A 13,079-nucleotide genomic window follows, 5' to 3' on the forward strand; every position below is an offset into this window, starting at 1 on the left:
GCAGTAAAGAACTGTCTCAGTAAGGCTGTACCTCCTTCCGGTGCAGACAGGGTGTCTTCACAAGTAGGTGTGCATTTGAACATTCAGAATGCCTCCAGCTTTATTAAATGGTATTCTACATAAGTAACCTCTGCAGGAGAAGATTTCAAACTCACACAGTGGTTTGATCCACAGCACTTAGATCCTTCTAGAATACTTTCTCTGCGTTGAGCCTTTCAATGCTTTAGAAGGCAACCATCATTTTGTATTAATGCAGAATATGACAGAAGAAATGCACCCGAGTCCCTCATGGAGAGTTTCCTAAGGGATATTTCTTGTTTCCCCAAAATAAAAGAAACCGTTAACACTAAAAGCTTATCGCTCTTTCATGGTATAAAGCTAGATATGCATAGAACAGTAAACTGCTGTAGTGCTCCTACAAGGATCCTGCAGAGGGACTCTTCATCAGGGACTGTAGCGATTGGACAAGGGATGATGGGTTCAAACTGGAACAGGGGCAGCTCAGGTTAGATCCTAGGCAGAAGCTCTTCCCTGTGAGGGTGCTGAGGCGCTGGCACAGGGTGCCCAGAGAAGCTGTGGCTGCCCCATCCCTGGCAGTGTTCAAGGCCAGGTTGGACACAGGGGCTTGGAGCAAGCTGCTCCAGTGGAAGGGGTCCCTGCCTGTGGCAGGGGCTGGAACTGGGTAAGCTTTAAGGTTCCTTCCAACACAAACCATTCCATGTTTCTATGTATAGCTTTAATTGTTCAAACAGGAAAAAATGTGCAATTAGCAAACATTTCTGCTTAGAGCAACCAAGACATTAAATAAGATGCACAGAATACAGCGGGGGTGGGAGGGAGGGGTGAAGATCCACAGATTTGAGAGAACGCGTTTTCTGACCTTGTAAGAAGGAAAAAGAAGGAATCCCTTCCACGGCAGTACACAGTGCCACTAAAGCAGCATTGTATTTCTCACTTCTGATCCATTTGGCTTTTAGCTGAAACCAAACCTCTGCGAAGGGGGAAGCTGGAGCTGCTAACTGAAGGCTTCAGAGCAGCATTCAGCTGCTTATCTGGCAAGGCCACTATGTTGTACTTAAGCCACACACTCCATTCACGTGCAGAAATACTGCTGCAGTTGCTAATAATGTGCAAAGACAGGAAACCACATCAGCTATCTAAATGAAACACATGGGCAGCATTCCCAAAGGAGTTTGCAATGGTCACAGAAAGCATTGCTATACGTTGCCTGCAAGAGTGCAAACTGGGGAATGTATCTATTTTCACGTTCTTTGGTAACAAAGGTATAACTACATAGTATAAATACTGGTTCCATCTTTGGCAAGAGAATTAACCAGCCTCAATTATTGAGCAAGAACAAATGTTTTAAAACAGTTCACTCTAATACACAGTATATTTGTACGAAGTGCAATTCATGGAATCCCAGACTGGTTTGGGTTGCAAAGGACCTTAAGATCACCCAGTTCCAACCCCCTGCCATGGGCAGGGACACCTCACCCTAGACCATGTCACCAAAGGCTCTCACTGTATATTGCAACTGAACTCCTGGCTCCATTTACTAAAGAGCACGTTAGATGGATCACCCATTTACTTGAAGTGCTCAAGGCTTTCTTAGCACTGTAGCAAAACCCATCACTCAACCAGAACAACTGCTGCTTGGCTTCATGCTTGCTTTCTGTCTAGGATCTACGGGTAGTTTATCCAGACCCATTGTTTGAGCGCATGCAGCAGAGAAGCTCACTGCTTTTTTTCTTTTTTCACCCATTTGACACTAATAAATGCCCAGCGTTTATTTAGATAACAGCTACCAATGCTATGTGAGCCAAGGGAGGCTTCAAAACAGTGCTCTGTTGTGATTTTACCGTTCAAATGCTGCTCCAAGCAGGGGCAGACTCCTCCTGGGTGTGAATGTGTAATGGCCATCCACAGCTGAAACCTGCAGACATTTTAGTTCAACTCTCACCATGCCGAATTCGACTTCCCAGTTCCCCAGACTTGGTGCTCTGGCATCATGACCCCATCACAAGCACCGTCAGGTGTTCTCCAGTAAAGTCTTCTCTCTCGCACTAGGGTAACACGGTTTGAGTATCACTCCTGAGCTCTCCGGCAGCGCTGGGGAGCTCCAGCAGCTGGATACATGGCATCGCCCTGTTCTGAGTCTTCTCTGACACGTAAGTCATTGTTAGAAGGAGTTCTGAATTTGCAGTCACTTATCTCCATGGTCTCACATTCATATCTAACCTGAGAGGATTCTGACTGTAAACTTTGCCTACCCTAATGTTTGGCAACCTACCTAAAGTTACTTCACGCTGAATTCATACTGCGTACTAAGTACAGCTTTGCTCTTAGCAGTAAAATACCTTGCCAAGTTAAGCAGCTTCTGTTGCATTTACCATTTTGCCAAGTAGCCATGCTAAGAAGATTGAGATTTAGCGTCCAGGTCTCAGCCCTAAGTCAGGTATTTAAGTATGGAGAAAAGAAGTAAGACAAAGTTTTTTCCTGTCAAGATAAACCCAGCTATTTCATAAGATATATGTTGCATAAGGACAGTAATTTTCCACCTTAGTGCACAGCTACTGCTTGCACTGACCAGGTGTGGAACTGCATTAACAGCTACCAGACTGACACAGCCAGTAAAAGCTAGAATACTCACAGCCTAACAGGACTGTAATGAGCAGGAACTCCCTCAGGTGAATAGGGCATTTCTTTTATTATGGAACTAGTAATCATACACTAACTGAACGTACAGAGTACATGTAGAGTGGTAGTGGGACAAGCTTATTAACTGGTCTAAACCCACCACACTTGTATTCTTTGAGCTCAAGCAATCAGCTCACAGTCTCATGTTGGTTTTATGTGTAAATGCACTGCTTGGGGAATTATTAAACTAGAATCTGAGGCTTCACAGACCTGCTGGTCTTCCCGGACTCTTAAAGGCCACTCGATGTTATGATTTATACCCAATTTTACTTTTGCCTTCCAACAGGTGAAATGACTACACTGAAAAATCCACAATTCCCATCTAAGGACTCCTTAGATAGTGCTGAGCTGATCATAATGCTCAGCAGTGCTAAGTTTATCTTGGTAACCCTGTTCGGCTTAACACTCCTCTTCAAAGCACTGCATGAAACCATCTCCAAAAGTGCCTCCAGTCTGTTGCTAGAACCCACACAAATATTTTGCTATTACACTGACTCCAGTCAAATTTAGATTACACTCAAGAACGTGTGTGATGACAAAGTGCTTCGGTTGCCTAACAGCCACACGGCTGGTACTTACAGTGAACTGGTCCCCAGGGGCAGCTGCTCCCTGATGTAACCCATCAGCCTTCACATTCTCCTTTCAGCCCGCAGGCAGCAGCACTGATGTCACATCAGCAGCACACAGCTACTGACTGACAGGACAAAATAAACCCGAGGTACCTGGCGGAAGTTCATTTGGCTTTACTTCAGACTTTCTTGTTTGACCATCAAGCATCCAGGCCTTCAATAACCTACAGTTATTAATATCTGTTGAACGGCAACTGTTTTACACCAGTACATTTTGTGCAAGGAGTGGATCGAGACTCTTGAAAAGTACGAAGCAATACAGAGCATTCATCTTAGTCAGGGGAGAAAACAACCCAAACCAAACACACAGAGCAAGTGAAAGGTGAAAAATCACCTTCCTAAAATGGCCTTGATCTACAGGAAAGGAAGTGTCAGCAAGGATGGATTACAGGCTCCCTTTTCCTCCTCGAATCAGTTTTTCTCGTCTCCTCCTTTCAGGGTCGGCTGGTTTTTGCCTCCAAGATAATAACTTATTTTTTTGCTAGGATTCATATATTGCCTCTTACGACCTCAGAGAAGGACTATGAAGCCTGACACTCCTGTACAAAACCCACCTTTGCAACCCATAGCTGTACAAGGTAGTGGAAGAACGTGGCAGTCACCACCTGATAAACGGTTGCCTTTGGGACAGTGGAGCACTGAGAAGCAAGTGTATGCTTGACCGCTGCAAACCGGTCCCTTCATTCTCAGATACACCCCCCAAAAGCTGGATTATTGGAAAAGCTAAAACCCAAATAGCAGTAGTTCCAAGCGGAAGGGAAAGAGCAGCCGCGGGCCGTAAGAGGACACAAACTGCACACGAGAGAACCTCAGAACCGCTGCAGTGGCACCCTGCGCTCCCGCGATGGCTTTGGCAGGCAGCTCTGAAACAGGACCAACATTGTCACCTAGCGGCTGCTGAACGCTGCCGGGGAGAAAAATTGCTTGAAGCTTGTCCCCCGTTCATAGCAAGGCCTCGGAAACGGGATGTGACAGAGTGATTTTCCAACCAAGCTACCAATTACTGTTAGCTCTGTCTTAGAGTCTTAATACAGGTCGTCTGTCAGGGAAGTGTCAGATGCTGCAAGGCGTAAATGCTTTTCTATTGACAGAAACCTAAAGTTACTGCGCTTTTGGATGCTGGGCAATCCAATCTCCATTTATTTTCTTCACTGTGATTAATCATTTTTAGACCTGCCTTACGTTTTCTGCTACTACAGCTCCCACAGACACAGCTCAATCGCTAGCGTCAAACTTGACACGGGTTTTTCTTTCTTCTCTTCTCCTAACGCATGGCGAACTCTACTGTAAGTTAAAATTTGAGAGGCCGCTTTGGTGCTGCAGCTTTGGCTGAGCAAAGGGCAAGAAAACAAAGCAGAATCAACGTGTGCATTAAGTAATTAAAACAAAATAATGAAAACAAAGCAAAGAGCACTTGGGGGGGGGGGGGGGGGGGGGGAGAGGTTTCCTGCCATTCCTTCCCTGGCCCTGAAAGTCTGAGACAGCCCTTTCTGAGAGAGCTTCAAAAAAGAATGAAATCTTAACGAAATCAATCCAAAAAGAAACGACAACTTAAACCAAAATGTGATAATTCAGTAGTTACCTCCAATAACAAGTTTTTAGACGCTTTTCAAAAGTAGAAATGATGACCTGTTGTTCTACTTTGCACTAAAATACACCATGATTCTTCTCAAGCAGCTCCTTAGAGCAGAGATTCTCTACATTTTCCACTCAAGCAGTTAGCCAGCTTTGGGTCAGTGCGCTAGACCCTGGGAGGGAAGAACATTATCCTCATGTCACAGATGGCAGGGTCACATTCCCAGCAGCTTTCAGCCAAGGAAGTTCTATGGCAGTGCTGGCTGAGCGCACACTGCTGCGGAAGCATGGCCAGGACACCCCAATCCTGAGCTCCCCGCTTGCCTCCTGGCCAACACGAGCAAATCCCTACAGCCACGTAAGTCCCCCCAGCCTGGCGGGATGGGCAAGGAGCCACCAGTGGGAATCCAAGGACAGGATCTTAGGCAAACCAAAAGGGAAAGAAGGGGAAGGAAAAAAGGGAAGGAAACCAGAGGGAAAGAAGTGAGAGCTGATTACTCTCCATTTTCCTGCTTGTGTTCAAAAGAGTTGGTTTATTTCAGTTGTTACGATCATGGGTGGAAAGCTCACCTTTTTTGTATCACCCGAGGGAATTTTAGGCTAATCCAGGAAAGACTTTTTCAGTAAATGCCATGATTTTCTGAGGTGCTTAACTACAGTTTCAAGAGCAGGGACTAGTTTACATGGCAGGGGCAGCAGTAGGAGTGCTGTGGCCCTGCAGAGCCCCCTTCCCTGCAGCATGGCAGTGCTTCACCTCCCTCGTCTCCTCTAAAGGATACAGCTCTCCATCATTTTTAAAAGGTTCACAACCTGTGAAGCAGAGATTGCTGCAAATGCAACGTTCTTCTGTTTTCTCTTCCTTTGGGTTTATTTTCTCTCTTTCTGTTTGTCACTATTTACTCATAGACAGCAAATACATCTTCACGAGACACATACAGGTATTTGTCCTGGTTTTGTCCTGGTTACCATACTGAAACAGAAACTGGTTTGGTTTGTTCTGGGATTTTTTGCAGCGCTATTCAGCACAGCCAAGTGGGTCTCAGTATTTAACAGTTGTATATATTTACAATAAAATACATATAAAAAAAAAACAAATATCCAAGAACCAATCTCTTTTCTTTTGAGCATTGCCTGCTCCTTTTCAGGGCATAAGAGATGACCAAGCACATCCCACACGTCCTTCTCTTTGCACATGTGAGATCGTCTGCTGCTGTAGAGAAAGCTCAAATATATAAGAAATGAAACAAATTACTACAAAACAATGAAGAAACCCTCAGTTCTTTCAGCAGAGGAACAAGGTTTATGTCCTTTCCACACTTTACACAAGAGCTGAGAGCTTGCCAGTCTGACTTAAATTAAACTGAAGGGTTTGATGTAGCTATATTCCTGTACACACCTATCTTCCCAAGTCTGACACTGTATCACATATGGATCTGAGCCTACACAGGTAGCAGTAAAGCCCCAAAGACCTAATTGCCACACCTCCACTGCTGCTAGTGACAATACAACTGTAACACAAAAGAATGACAGGGCTGACAGGAGAACCAAGCTTTCCTACTGCCGGTACCTATCACAACAATGAAAGTAATTGAGGAGCACAGTTATTAACCCTCATTAATACGTATATTATTTCTTTTCCGTGAGGATTTTTGGCAAATTAAATACTTACACTTGTGTATGTCAACACAGAGATACTACATGTAAACAGCCAGAGGAAGTACAAGACATTTCCATGCAACAGAGGTCATCAAATACCAAGTGCGGATTTGGTTTGACAAAAATCTGTATACGGAATTTGGCAAAATCTACAATATTATACTTCAATACCTTTGAAGCATGACAGTAATGTAACAGCACTGCTCATATTCAGATTTAATATTGTATCCTATGGAACATAGAAAAGGATTCACTAGCTTTTGGGGCCCAATTTATCCATGTATTTGACTACACCTTCACTTCAAACATACAAATTCATCCCACTGACTTTTCAGATCAAAACCTTTGAGAACAATAGAAGTAAATACCAGGAAACACAGAACCTGAGACCAGTTGAGCACAATGAGCAAGGTATTTAACCCAGTAGAAGACCACCAGTGCAGTTGGAAAGGAGGCTGTGTGCTTTAGACCTGAGCACTCAGCAGAGTCACCAGTTGATGGGCAGGAACCCATCAGGGACAGGAACCCCTCAGGGGGGTACCCGTCGATGATCAAGAACATGTTGGGTGGCAGGTAACCATCGATGGGTGGGAACCTGTAGGGAGGGTGGGTACACATCGGGGGCGAGAACCTGTTAGGGGGCCAGTACCCTTCAATGGTCTAGAACCCATCAGGGTGGGAACCCATCGATGATCTAGAACCAGTCGGGGGGTGGGTACCCATCGATGATCTAGAACCAGTCGGGGGGTGGGTACCAATCAATGATATAGAACCAGTCGGGGGGTGGGTACCCATCGATGATATAGAACCAGTCGGGGGGTGGGTACCCGTCGATGGTCTAGAACCAGTCGGGGGGCGGGTACCCGTCGAGGATCTAGAACCAGTCAGGGGGTGGGTACCCATCGATGATCTAGAACCAGTCAGGGGGTGGGTACCCATCGATGATCTAGAACCAGTCAGGGGGTGGGTACCCATCGATGATCTAGAACCAGTCAGGGGGTGGGTACCCGTCGATGGTATAGAACCAGTTGGGGGGTGGGTACCCATTGATGGTATAGAACCAGTCGGGGGGTGGGTACCCATTGATGGTATAGAACCAGTCAGGGGGTGGGTACCCATCGAGGATCTAGAACCAGTCGGGGGGTGGGTACTCGTTGAACGTCTGGAACTTGTCGATAAGTAGAACCCATCAATTGGTCTAGAACCCATCAGGGGACGGGAACCCATCATGGGCAGGAACCCATCAAGGGGCAGGAGCCCATAGGTGGGACAGTACCCGTCAGGGGGTGAGAACCTGTCAGGGATCACATACCCTTCAATGGGTGGGAACCCATCAGAGGGGGGAACCCATCGGGGCCAGGAACCCGTTGATGGGTGGGAACCCATCCATGGGCGGGAACCCATCGGGGGGCAGGTACCCATCGATGGTCTAGAACCTGTCGGTGGGTGGGTACCCGCAAACGGTCTGGAACCCTTCAGGGGACGGGAACCCATCCACGGTATAGAACCCACCGGGGGCAGACACTGGTCGATGGTCTAGAACCCATCGAGTGGGAGGGTACCCATCGATGGGTGAGAACTCATCGGGGGGAGGGGGGGTACTGTCAGTGGTCTAGAACCCATCGGGGGGCAGTTACCCACTGGAAGGCGGGAACCCTTCAGGAAGCGTGTACCCAGCAATGGGGGGAACCCATCCATGGGCAGGAACCCATCAGGGGGGGCAGGTACCTGTCAGGGTGAGGGAACCCATCGATGGGCAGGTACCTGTTGATGGTCTAGAACCTGTCAGGGGTTGGGTACCCATCGGTGGGCAGGAACCTGTCAGGGGACAGGAACTCATTGGGGGCAGGGTCCCATCAATGGTCTAGAAGCCATCCATGGTCTAGAACCCATCAGGGTGTGGATACCCATAAATGGTCTAGAACCATTCGGGGGCAGGAACCGTCAATGGGCAGGAACCCATCAATAGGCAGGAACCTGTCAATGGTCTGGAACCGGCTGGGAGGCAGGTACTTGTCGATGGTTTGGAACCTGTCAATGGCCTAGAACCTGTCGGGGGGGCAGGTACCTGTCAATGTCTATAAACCTTTGGGGGGCAGGAACCCGTCAATGGGGGGGGGACCCGCCAGGGGGTGGGTACACTGCTGCTCTATGGGACTCTGGCTGCACTGGAAATGCACAACAGAATACTACTGAGCATGCACACTGTTTATAGGCATTTCGCTCACTCCTCACTCATCTGCATTCCTGAAGGTGCAGCTAAAGTCCACAGTCTGAAGAGGACACAGGTCAACAAGCAACTCAAGGAACCCCACAGTTACTCGGAACTGGCCTGTGATGATTTGCCAAATAAACCTCCTCGCAAGGAACCAAGGGTTTTAGTTTCATCAGCAAGTCTTCAGTGTTTGTAACTGTGATTAACAGCTGTGGTTTAAGCAATCTGTTCTATTAATTAGTTTCTAAAGTGGCATGTCTCCTCTCACAGCCTTTGAGATAAAACCCACGCAATGACTGTCTTTCATTCTCTATACATACAGACAAGCAAAACGGATGGGTGACTAAGACTGATAAAAGCCTTTAGAAACAAAGCAGAGGAGAATGTGCATTGCATTCATCCAGAGGATGATTAAGCTATGTATATGGATATAGTATTTCACACAACAATGAAGGCAGTATCCAGAACTGAGACATCTGAAAGGAACTGGAAAGAGCTTCTGGCTTCTACTATTCAAAATGCATAACTTGGAGAACTTCATGAATGTAATTACATTTTTATTTTAGCTTGTTCTGAAACTTGGCTGGTAACAAATTCAACCCTCACATTGACTAACAAACACATTACACACGACAAAGTCATACGCCGTGCTGACAAACTGCATAACAGAAGCTATTTCCTTGCAAGGAATCATCCATGAAGGAAACACTAAAAAGTTTCTTAAAGCAAGCAGAAGTACTCAAGAAAACCCCCTGGTTGGAGAAGTTTCAAACCCCAAATTCACCCCTGTTTATTCATCAGCAACTTCTTTATAACTCCACAGTTTTCCTGCCACGTGTGCTGGTACAGTAACAGAACACCAGGCAAGAGCAGGACTTCTGCTAGAACAGCTCACAAGGGATATGAGATTCAAGTGGCCTCAATTTTGAAGACACCAGGAGTCTTCCAAGCGCTGCAACCACTGCAGCTGTGAGGCACAAAGGGTTGAGTATGGGATAAAAGAGCACATAAGGCTCTCCAGGAAAAACCCACTGTAAGACAGAGGAGCTTCGCTATTTGTCATGATTCTTACTGTCACTTACACTCACTGTCAGCATCTCTATCTGTACACTGCTCCTCAGCTACTTCTCACACAGAATAGAGAAAAGAGAGCCTGTCACATACAGCAAGAATATCTGTTGACTACTGACAGTCCTCAATACACCCATCCATTCGCCTCAGTTCTTGCAGATACGTTCAAAGGTCTATGCCCCATCCACAGAGAGGGCAAAATTTTGTCTCTCCCGTAACCACCAAACACTCGGGTAATGCTCCTCATCCTCTTTTTGCTCAAAAATGCTTTAGGACACTAACAAAGTGAAAATAAAACTACTGACATTTTAACTGACAACCATCAGACACTGCTAAACTTTAAAGTTCCAGACACAAATATGCTTAAAGCAATACAACATTAATTTCATTCAGTAATCCATTTCAGACTGAATTACTAAACAGTATTATTACGAAATCCTTCTGGTTAAAATATGGAATAACCAGTTTTCATAAGAGATCAGCCCCATGATGCTGCAGGCTGCATTGCTCAGCAGGCTCAGCTTACCTGTGCTAAGCTGAAATCAGAGACTTCTTCAAGATAACCTCACCCTGTCTGGCAGTACAAAGCCAGAGCCCACAGCATTACCAACATGGGTGCATTCTTCAAGAGAAAAAGCATCTAATAGCAAAACATATCCAAGATATTACAAGATGGGAAGAAGAGCAGGTGTCTCTCATAAACTCAAGAGTCACCGAATACACGTGACTTAAGATGCACAACTAAGAATTTATGCATCAGCTATACGGGGCCACGTCAGGTAATGGTGAGTATGGGAACATGACTTGATGACTTTAAAAAAAACCCAGCAAACCCAACCAACCAATATACCTTGTGTATAGTACATTTATCATGAAAACTGAGCATTTAACTATTTAGCAGATACCTATTTTTTAAAAAGGAACTATAATACATTACTACTTTTGTTGTCTTAAAGAAATCAATCCCTTCAAGCTGACTCGGCTGTAAAACTGGCAGGCTATACCAAAGCAAGCAAAAAATATAGATGATTCAATGTTCTCTCACCCAGAATCCAACCAGAGAAAGGCTGTACCACATAAGGAGCATTAACACATCAACTAAGCTGCCTGCATTAGAAGTCAAAGGAGGAAGTGTTAAACTTTGCTGGAAAACTTCTCTTGGAACACAGTCTGAACAATGTACCAAGCAAGCTATAATCCAAGTCATCTCAACCTCCATGGACTATACTGGCAATTGTTCTGTAACCATACTGGAAGCTGTGCTTGCTGCTGCTCAGAATTACAGCAACCTACAAACTTAGCAAGTCATTGCATAGTTACAACACTTACTTTGAACCCCAGCTCCTTCAAACAGCACTGTGGAAGACCAAGCAATGTATTATAGGCCTCCTCTTTGTGCTTTGTCAGTGTTTCACATGAGCTCACTGTGTATGATTTCTTAGGTCAGACCTTAATTCATGTGCTTTGTAACTCCAAAGCTGGAGCAACTGCTCTGAAACAGAATACAGTCTCCTCACCCATTGCAGTTTCCACTATCACATGTGGAAACGGCAAGCAACCTTGCACCTGCAGTAAAGGCTCTGCCATTCCATCCATTTATTAGAATTACCTTCTCTTGCTGAATTGAGCCAAGAGAAAAGGACACTGTGCCTAAGGGCAGTACAGGGGGGCTTCTACCATGTTGTGGTGCTGTTTTCCAGTAACTACTAGAGCAGTGCTAGTAGAGACACTGGTAGAGCGTGCTTTTTAGCATCCTCTACTCCTCTTAAGAACAACTGTGAACTACAGACAGATACAAATTGGAATTGACTCAAAACCATTTGATTTTCCCTAATCTTTGCATGAACCAGGTGTTAACACCAATGGAGCTTGGGGATTAACTACAGCCAGACGAGCATTTTAACATTCAAAGCACTCTTTGCAGCTCTCACAACTTGAGAGAACTAAGGAAAGATCCCTCACATGAGTATAACAACATGAAGTGAGGAATCATGGGTTTTGTTTGGGGAATTCTGTTTTGGAAGCAATTAAAGGTTCCTGCTGACAAGCAGCAACAATGACAGTTAATAGATAAAAAAGGTCTGTGATGATCTGTAGCACAGATAATGTAATACCTGGTTTAGAATTCTCTCCATTAAAGCAGTACCTTTATTCTTCCAGTAAAATGAAGGCACAAAGTTAATTCTAAATATTAAAGACTCTCATCTCTAGCAATGTTTCTTCCTAAGTAATCTGAATTCCCTGAGGTGCTTTGCTCAGACATTGAAAACATAAATAGTGCTCATTAGCATGACAGCGTATATACGGTGATGTCTTACCTCCTCCATAACGCTTCCTCTGTTCTGGTTGAGCAATACCTTAGAACTACTGCCAGCTTAATTCAGTTACAGCTACCAGGAACAGAAAGCCTTTATTCCAGCCTGAAGGAGTACTCGTACCTCTGCTCTTGCTGGGAGGTTCCCATGGCCCACCAAAAACACATATCCAGACCTGAAAAGGAATAATCATGAACCACTGAAATACATCGATACAATGCAATTCAGTCCAAACTGGCCTGGTTGGTCTGTCCTGCCTCGCTCATGACTCAGGCTGTTCTCCTGCCATTAAGCAGTTCCGTTTCAGAGTTTTATCATTTGAAACTAGGAGGATGGGATTTAGCACATCTTTGGTGCAAATAACAGAGTAACAGAATGTGCTGTGTCAAAGCAGTTTATTAGTAAAGCAGATTTTTATTAGCATCTTGACTCACCACATAATCTAAAGGAGAGGGTCTAATAAAGAGCAGTTTGGTTTGTAGATAACCCAGGTTGCAGTTAAAACACAAACAACTCCAGATTGCTTATCTCGATACACATAACCAGCCTGCGATGCCCTACACACTCACACGCACACACGCGTCTCTGTAAGACAGGTAGCATGGTGTCAGCAGTTCTAAAGCTGTCTCTGGCAGCGCAGCACCTTGCAAGAGGGAATAAACATAGCCCTGAGCCTTGGGCTGCGACTCTGGAAACAAACCACACCCCGGTCAGGACCTAAACATGAGCAGCCAACAGGGCAAACCGGCTGCACTTCCTGCATGACTGCATGGAAACGGCACCTGTTTGCTCCTACGGCTCAGGAACGGTGAAACGCACCGGGAGGAATACACCGCACAAACACGCCGCTCCGGCAGCAGTGCGGACGGATGCCCGCACGGTCGAGGCTCTGTCCCGGGACAGCGGTTGCGGTCAGCG

The sequence above is a fragment of the Pezoporus wallicus genome, unplaced genomic scaffold, assembly GCF_028554395.1.
Source record: "Pezoporus wallicus isolate ANWC-B61680 ecotype Strahan unplaced genomic scaffold, APGP_CSIRO_Pwel_v1 contig_5935, whole genome shotgun sequence".
Lineage (NCBI taxonomy): Eukaryota > Metazoa > Chordata > Aves > Psittaciformes > Psittacidae > Pezoporus > Pezoporus wallicus.